This window comes from Salvelinus sp. IW2-2015, unplaced genomic scaffold, assembly GCF_002910315.2.
Source record: "Salvelinus sp. IW2-2015 unplaced genomic scaffold, ASM291031v2 Un_scaffold3813, whole genome shotgun sequence".
Taxonomy (NCBI): domain Eukaryota; kingdom Metazoa; phylum Chordata; class Actinopteri; order Salmoniformes; family Salmonidae; genus Salvelinus; species Salvelinus sp. IW2-2015.
Window position 1 is genome coordinate 40602 of NW_019945087.1, and position 8458 is coordinate 49059.

General features: G+C 42.8%; 1 protein-coding gene across 3 annotated transcripts in view; it reads right to left on the reverse strand.

The window, feature by feature from the left end:
• LOC112076530 (uncharacterized) overlaps positions 1-8122 on the reverse strand; it is a 47217-nt gene extending 39095 nt beyond the window's left edge. For all 3 annotated transcript variants that reach the window (XR_011477774.1, XR_002895207.2, XR_011477773.1), the window contains exons 1-3: positions 7983-8122; positions 3420-3489; positions 961-1027 (exon numbers count right to left, since the gene is read on the reverse strand). The gene's annotated coding sequence lies outside the window, so the exon portion shown is untranslated. The remainder of the gene's footprint in view (positions 1-960; positions 1028-3419; positions 3490-7982) is intronic.
• Positions 8123-8458: the final 336 nt, after the last annotated feature.

An 8458-nucleotide genomic window follows, 5' to 3' on the forward strand; every position in this document is an offset into this window, starting at 1 on the left:
ACACACACACACAGTTGTAATAAAGTGTCTGTGTTCATCTGGATAATTGATAGTGTGCTAGTGATAGTGATAGTGACACAGGAACTCCCGCAAGCTGCCGTCACTAATCCTACAAAGAAGCATAAGGTAGAGATATCCTTTATTAACAAAGCCACAGAGGCATTCTACTCTCTGCGAAGTAGAATATTGTTATTGTTTTAATAAAGGCTTATCAACAAAATATAGAGGTGTACCTTGGAGTTTTAGAAGGATTACCAGGATTACAAGGACCATTGCTTCCAATGAGCATCTTTCTACCTATATTATAACAACTGAAGTTGCATAGCACACAAACATCTATACAATTTTCTCTTAGAACTATATTGACTCCGATAAATATACTGTATCTCTGCCTAAAGAAGTGAAATCATGCTTTACAGTAATGAAAACCTTGGAAAGGCTGGAAAGGCTGAAAAGGATGAAAAGGTTGAAGGAGGGTTCTAAGTACCAGAACACAGTTAGTCAAACAATGAAGAAGTAAATCATGTTTAGCACTCAACATAGTGATGCCAGTGAGGCACGGTAGAATGTGAAGAGACAGCTAGGAGATAGGATTGTGTAGTGGCACATTGGAGAATGATTTCTCGGTAAATGTTCTCTTCCATTGTTGTCTGACACAGGTAACTCTGAAAGAAACCGCTAGTGGCAAATAAACAAATAAATGAATGACTTTGTGGTGTTTATCTTCCTCCTGTCCTCCAGCAATGGGAGCCTGATGAGGACCTAGAGCAGTAAAAAGGTTGCTACTGTATGTCACCCCTCAGGGGCCATCTAAACCATGTGTAGTTCTGACCCCTTTCTGACCTGTACGACAGGCAGAAGAAATAGCTAAAGGTAGGATGATAAGTTCAGAGGTGGGACAAGCCTGCCGACAGAGAGCCAGAATGACCAATGAGAACAGGGATAAAAGTGGGTACCCACCAATACGATGACGGCTGCAGGACCGACAAAGGCGTAGAGAAGCCCGCCTTCCAAGGACAGCCAACAACTAAAATAAGAGAGAGAGAGAAAAAAAACATTATTATGAATGCAAAACGTCTTTAGTGCATAAGCCCTGTTCTGTCAAATGTATTTTAGTCTGTGTTTGATGACTAGTAGCTATGTGTGAGAACCACTTTGCTATTTGTCTTTAGGGGTACCTAAGACTTCCCATGCAGGCAATTAAAACCTGTATTTAGTTAGGGGATTAACATTCATACCCCTTGACTCATTTAACATTTTGCTGTGTTACAACCTGAATTCAAAATATATTAAATATATKTTTTAACTCTCATCTACACACAATACCTGATAATGACAAAGTCAAAACATGTTTTTAGAAATTTATGCAAATATATTAATAATGAAATACGTAAATATCTCATTTACAAAGGTATTCACACCCCTGAGTTAATACATGTTAGAATCACCTTTTGGCAGTGATTACAGATGGGAGTCTTTCTGAGTAAGTCTCTAAGAGCTTTGCACACCTGGATTGTACAATATTGGCACATTATTATTTTCTAAATTCTTCAAGCTCTGTCAAGTTGGTTGTTCGTCATTGCTAGACAGCCATTTTCAGGTCTTGCCATATATTTTCAAGTCGATTTAAGTTCAAACTGTAACTAGGCCACTCAGGAACTTTTAATGTCATCTTGGTAAGCAACTCCAGTGTATATTTGACATTGTGTTTTAGGTTATTGTTCTGCTGAAAGGTGAATTTGTCTTCCAGTGTCTGTTGGAACAGACTGAACAAGGTTTTACTCTAGGATTTTGCCTGTGCTAAGCTCTATTCCATTTCTTTTTATCCCCCAAAAACTCCCTTGTCCTTGCCAATGACAAGCATACCGATAACATGATGCAGCCGCCACCATGCTAGAAAATATGAAGAGTGGTTCTCAGTGAAGTGTTGTGTTGGATTCACCCCAAACATAACGCTTTGTATTCAGGGCATAAAGTAAATTTCTTTGCCACCTTTTCTGCAGTTTTACTTTTGTGCCTAACTGCAAACAGGATGCATGTTTTGAAATGTTTTATTCTGTACAGGCTTCCATCTTTTCACTCTGTCATTTAGGTTAGTATTGTGGAGTAACTACAATGTTGTTGAACTATTCTCAGTTTTCTCCTATCAAAGCCATTAAACTCCGTCACTGTTTAAAAGATACCATTGCATCATGGTGAAATCACTCAGTGGTTTCCTTCCTCTCCGGCAACTGAGTTAGGAAGGAAGCCTGTATCTTTGTAGTGACTGGGTGTATTGATACACCATCCACAGTGTAATTAATAACTTCACTATGCTTAAAGGGTATTCAATTACAGCTTTTTTTTTTTTTTTACCAATCTACCAATAGGTTCCCTTCTTTGCGAGGAATTGGAAAACCTACCTGATCTTTGTGKTTGGGTCAGTGTTTGAAATTCACTGCATGACTGAGGGACATTTGTATGTGTGGGATACAGAGATGGGGTAATCATTCAAAAATCATATTAAACACTATTATTGCACAATGAGTCCATGCAACTATTATGTGACTTGTTAAGCAAATGTTTACTAAACTTATTTAGGCTTGCCATAAAAATGGGGTTGAATACTTATTGACTAGTACATTTCAGCTATTAATTTTGTATTCATTTGTAGAAAAATCTAAAAGCATAATTCCACTTTGACATTATGGGTTAGGCCAGTGTAGGACATGTGTCTAGGACATTTTTTATTCAGTCTGTGACACAACAAAATGTAGAAAAAGTCGAGGGGTGTGAAAACTTTCTGAAGGCACTGTACATATGACCCAAAGTGCACTGCAAATCACATGACCATACACAACTTGTTGATATCCTTGATATTTGAGTCTCTAAAGTGCAGGGTAAATGGAAACGTGGGAGTGTTTGTACAGTGGAGTTCAAGTCCTTGGTCTAGATCCAATGAAAGGTCATGCAGGGTCGTCTGCTCGTGCTGTAGAAAGCCTCTTTCCTGGCTCTTTAAAATACTGTATGTGAAGAGTTAAATGTTTACAGCTGCAGTCTATTTGTGTGTGGTGTGTGTGTATCCGTAACCACTCTCAAATTCATAGACAGAGCTATGGATGCAAGGACTGACCACCCATGATATAAAAAGTATAGTTTTAACCATGGTTTGAGGCTATACAGTGCTTGTTTACATTTACATTGTTAACAAACATTGCTAAGCTAACTAAGCTAATGGGGCATTTGTAAGTTAAATTCTTCAATAATCAATAGGTATATATACATGCATTTTAATTCTCAGTTACCATTGAAAAGTGCACTGCAAATCACATTACCATACTCAGATACACAGAGCGCTAATGATGAAAAGCCATGTTGGGTATGGAGTGAAGACGTCACAGGTCATAGGCAAAGGGTGAAAGGTGAAAGTGTGTACTCACTAGCTGGGTGTACCGTAACCTCTGGCTCTAGTGAAACCTACTGACACAGCAACCACCAGGGCTGGGAGACCTGAGAAAGAGAGAGAAAGAGAGAGAGATGTATTATCTATTTCACTTGCTTTGGCAACACAAACATATGTTTCCCATGCCAATAAAGCTCATTGAATTTGATTGAATTGAGAGAGATAGAGAGAGAGAGAGAGAGAGAGAGAGAGAAGAGAGCGAGAGAGAGAGAGAGAGGAGAGAGAGAGAGAGAGAGAGAGAGAGAGAGAGAGAAGAGAGAGAGAGAGCGAGAGAGAGAGCGAGAGGAGAGGTGAAGCAAGAGAGAAGGAAGTAAGGGAGAGAAAGAAAGAGAGAGAGAGAGAGAGGAGACATACACATATAGGAAAAAGATAAATAATAGATAACAGGGCAGGTAGAGAGGATGAGAGGAGGAGAGGGTGATAGGGAGAGAGGATGATAGGAGGAGAGGATGATGGGGAGAGAGGACGATAGAAGATAGGATGATTAGGAGGAGAGGATGATGGGGAAGAGAGGATGATAGGGATATAGGATGATAGGGAGAGGAAAATGATAGAGAAAGAGGATGATAGGGATATAGGATGATAGGGAGAGAGGATGATAGGAGAAGAGAATGTTAGGAGGAGAGGATGATAAGGAGAGAGGATGATAGGGGGAGAGGATGATAGGAGGAGAGGATGATAGGGATAGGATGATAGGAGGAGAGGATGATGGGGAGAGAGGATGATGGGAGGAGAGGATGAATAGGGAAGAGGATGATAGAGGAGAGGATAATGGGGAGAGAGGATGATAGGGGGAGATAGAAGGAGAGGAGGAGAGGATGATGGGGAGAGAGGATGATATGGGGAGATAGGATGATAGGAGGATGATGGGGAGATAGGAGGAGAGGATGATGGGGAGGGAGGGAGGAATGATTTGGGGAGAGAGGATGATAAAATGAGAGGATGATAGGAGGAGAGGATGGTAGGAGGAGAGGATGATTGGAGGGAGAGGATGTAGGAGGAGAGGACGTAGGATGAGAGGATGATAAGAGGAGAGTATGATAGGGGGAGATGATAGGGGAGAGGATGATAGGGGAGAGGATGATAGGAGGAGAGGACGTTAAAAGGATGATAGGGGGAGATAGGATGACAGGAGGATAATGGGGAGAGAGGATGATATGAGGAGAGGATGATAGGGGAGAGGATGATAGGGGGAGAGGATGATAGGAGGAGAGGATGATAAAAGAGAGGATGATGGAGAGGGGATGATACAAGGAGAGGATGATAGGAGGAGAGGATGATAGGGAGAGCGGATGATATGAGGAGAGGATGATAGGGAGAGAGGATGATAGGAGGAGAGGATGATAAAAGGAGAGGATGATTTGGAGGAGAGATGATGGAGGAGAGGACGATAGGATGAGAGGATGATAAGAGGAGAGGATGATAGGGGAGATAGGATGACAGGAGGATAATGGGGAGAGAGGACGATAATGAGGAGAGGATGATAGAGGAGAGGGATGATAAAGGAGAGGATGATAGGGAGAGAGGATGATAGGAGGAGAGGATGATAGGGAGAGGAGGATGCTAGGAGGAGTAATAGGGGAGAGATGATGGGAGAGAGGATGATGGGAGAGAGGATGATGGGAGAGAGGATGATAAGAGGAGAGGATGATGGGGAGAGAGGATGATAGGAGGAGAGGATGATGGGGGAGATAGAGGAGAGATGATGAGGGGAGAGTGGATGATATGGGGAGATAGTATGGGGAGAATGATGGGGAGAGAGGATATAGGATGAAGATGATGATTAAAGGAGAGGATGATAGGATGAAGGAATGTGATAGGAGGAGAGGATGATGGGAGGAGGATGATGGATTGAGATGATGATAGGAGGAGAGGATGATCAGGGGGAGGGATGATGGAGACAGAGGATGAATGGGAGAGAGGATGATATGGGAGAGAGAGGAGTGATAGCAGAGAGAGCATGATGTGGGGAGATAGGATGATAGGAGGAAGAGGATGAATGGGGGAGATAGGGGAGAGGAATGAGAGGATGATAAAAGGAAAGGATGATAGAAGGAGAGGATGATGGAGGAGATAGGATGATAGGGGATGATGGGAGAGGGGAATGATAACAAGGAGAGGATGATAGGGAGAGCGGATGATATGAGGAGAGGATGATAGGGAGAGAGGATGATAGGAGGAAGAGGATGATAGAGGAGAGGATGATATGGGAGCAGAGGATGATAGGTAGGAGAGGGATGATAAAAGGAGAGGATGATAGGGAGAGAGGATGATGGAGGAGAGGATGTTAAAAGGAGAGGATGATAGGAGAGAGAGGATGTGAGAGACAGAGGAATGATGGGAGAGAGGATGATATGGAGAGAGAGGATGATAAGAGGAAGAGCATGATGTGGGAGATAGGATGATAGGAGGAGAGGATGATGGGGGAGATAGGAGGAGAGGATGAGAGGATGATAAAAGGAAGGATGATAGGAGGAGAGGATGATAGAAGGAGAGGATGATAGGGAGAGAGGATGATAGGAGGAAAGAATGATAGGAGGAGAGGATGTTAAAGGAGAGGATGATAGGGAGAGAGGATGATAGGAGGAGAGGATGATAGGAGAGGGATGATTAGGGAGAGAGGATGATAGAAGGAGAGGATGATAGGGAGAGAGGATGATAGGAGGAAAGAATGATGGAGGAGAGGATGTTAAAAGGAGAGGATGATGAGGGAGAGAGGATGATAGGAGGAAAGGATGATAGGAGGAGAGGATGATTAGAAGGAGAGAATAACAAATAATATATCAGCAAGAGAATATTGTATCCTCTTGACATATACATCAACAATGTGCTATTTTGCAACATTGAAATTCAGTTGACAACGTAACGCTACTGGTAACTTAACTCGGACATGTAACGTGGTGACTGTAGACTGAAATACACACTGAATATATGGGGATCTTACTTCTCTCATCACCTCTCTCTTAGTTAATGGATGTATTAGGGATATAACAGGGACTAGCGAGGCAGGAGAAGTAGGCCTAGTATGGATCAGAGTTCTATAAGGGTATTACAGCCTTGGTTAGCGCATACTCGTAGGGTCCCTGTCCAGTGGCTGCTGTTTTTCATCTCACTCTACGACAAGAGGATTTTCTTCTGTGGTGCAATTGTGCTTCCCTTGAACAGTGTGGTGTCCGTGTGTGTGTGTGTTGTGTGTGTGTGTGTGTGTGTGGTGGTGTGTGTGTGTGTGTGTGTGTGTGTGTGTGTGTGTGTGTGTGTGTGTGTGTGTGTGTGTAGTGGAGGGGGTCAGTAGTCATGTACTGTATTAATTAAATTATTCTAAATGATTCTCGTGTGTGTGTGTGTGTGTGTGTGTGTTGTGTGTGTGTGTGTGTTGTGTGTGTGTGTGTGTGTGTGTGTGTGTGTGTTGTGTGTGTGTGGTGTGTGTGTGTGTGTGTGTGTGTGTGTTTGTGGTGCGTATGTTTGTGATTGGTAGAGAAAGTGTTTGTGTTGGTGTTTGTGTCAAAAATTATGCTGGGGTCGTAATGAGCTTGACTGAAATATTAATGTAATTAACAAAGCTGTGACAATGCCAGCAAATTAACTGCAATTAGAAAATGGCAATTTACACAAAAAGCAATGTGGTGTGGCTGGGTGGGGTGCTAACATTCCATAAATATGACTGATGTCTTTCAAACAAAACGCACATCACACACACTCCCTCTCCCACTCTGAAGAATCTGCCATTGCATGGTGACTGATTTCGATTAGTATTCGAGTTAAAATTGCAACATCTAGGGACGTACCCCTGATAAGTTGTTCTCTCCTCTCTCCTCCCTCCCTCCTCCCTCCCTCCCTCCCTCCCTCCTCCTCCCTGCCTCCCTCTCCTCTCTCTCCTCCTTTAATACCGTTTTCATGTTTTTTCAATTATGTGACTTTAATGGCATCCATGCATCCCAGCAATTGCTATGGCTAAATCCCGAATGGACCAATTTCTTATTTAGTTCACTACATTGACCAGACCCCCTGGTCAAAGTAGTGGCACTAATATGAATATTGTCAAATATAGTGTATAAATAGGGAATAAGGTGTCATTTGGACTCTATATCCGCTAAGGGCATCAGTGACTTAATGGATCAGATAGGTGGATGATAAGGGATAAGAAACAGTGGATGAATGGGAGCAGGGATTCCATTGCTTGTAATTGCTAGGTTCTATCTCCCTGGATCTTGCCTATGTCAGAGGAGATGTTATCCAATAGCATTTCTATCCCCTGTCATCTCTTTAGCAAGGCATGAGGTTGTTGTACAGGAACGCTTTCAACAGGACACAGACTGACTGTAACAGGGTGCAAGAATTAAAATGATCACAATCGATTTTCTCACCTAATGTATGTGGATGGGAAGATGGAAGTTATTGTGAACTTTCACCTTTATTCCAGTATGGAGACCCTGTATGTTTGAGATGTTTGTGTGGGTTTATGTGTGTGTTTATGTTTGTGAGTGTGTGCGTCTGCTTTATGTTTGTGCATGCTGTAATGCCTGTGTGTGTGTGTACCTACCCGAGCCCAGGCAAAGGAAGCGTTTGCGTATGAGGCGCGTCCTCATCTTGCACATAAGCCAGGTAAGACTGCCACGCCTCTGTCAGTACCGCAGCAGAACGATGCCAAGAAGAATGAAATGAAGGAACGAGCAGTCACAGTACACAGGCCTGTAGAGAGAGAGGGGGGGGGGGGGGGGGGGGGTTGTGAGGGAGGAGAGAGAACAAGAGAAAGATGGTGAGGGAGAGGGATAGTGACAGAGTGACAGACAATGATGAAGGTGTAAGAAAGAAGAAACAGATAAACGGAATGAGAAGGTAGACGTGATAATCAACAACAACAGTTGACAGAACAGAGGTGAGTAGTAATCTACCTAAAACAGTTTTGACACCTGATTGAGGCTCTTCAAAATAATCTACTAGAATAGATAAACAACAGTATCATGTGTAACGTGACTATAACTGAACTGATGGCCAGTGTGTGTGCGTGCGTGCGTG